We start from the raw sequence: 774 nt of genomic DNA on the forward strand, positions 1-774 counted from the left end.
TTTTTACTGGGGAACTACTTTCATGCTTAAAAAATACACAGTGTTTGGTATTATTTTCTTTTGAAATTCGTGCCTAATACGGACACTTCAATCCTATCGACATTAAGTTATCATTTGCTGAAACTCATTGTTAGACACCTTTGGGCCCAATAGGTTACTTATGTTGCAGTTGGCCTTGAGAAACAGGAGCTTTGAAGAAGGTAGGCTGAAAAAGGTCAGTTGGCGAGGAAGGGGGAGAGGTGAAACACGCTTCTATTGTTCTTGTGTAATTTCATATTTTATTTCGAAGCTAATGATTCATGGTCTTCTTAACATGAACCCTGTGTGAGCCATGATCTGGAGTTTTAGAGGCTTGCTTGGTGGTCAAAGAGAGGAGGGAAACGTTAGAGGGGTGGACTGAGGACTGATAGGTGAGGTGTAGAGAATTTTGGAAATTGCTACGTAATGTAATGACAATTTAAAAAAAAGGAAAGGGTGGAGAGAAGAATATATAAATGCTAATTGGTGTAAGAGGAATGAGAGAGCTCTGGCAATGACCACTATTGACTAATTGAAAGAAATCAAATTCATAACGATGGTTAAGCACAGAATAGGGCACTACAGAATTCTGAAGTTCCGTATTCGGTAAGTTTACTGATGCACCTTAGTGGTTGCGACGTAACTTGACTGTATTTGTGAGCCAGGTTTCAATGGCAGAGCTCACATTAATGATAAGGTCCAATATTTAAAAATACCTGCATCATTAGTTATCAACATGAATGAGACACACACGCA

The sequence above is a fragment of the Ischnura elegans genome, chromosome 7 (assembly GCF_921293095.1).
Source record: "Ischnura elegans chromosome 7, ioIscEleg1.1, whole genome shotgun sequence".
NCBI lineage: Eukaryota > Metazoa > Arthropoda > Insecta > Odonata > Coenagrionidae > Ischnura > Ischnura elegans.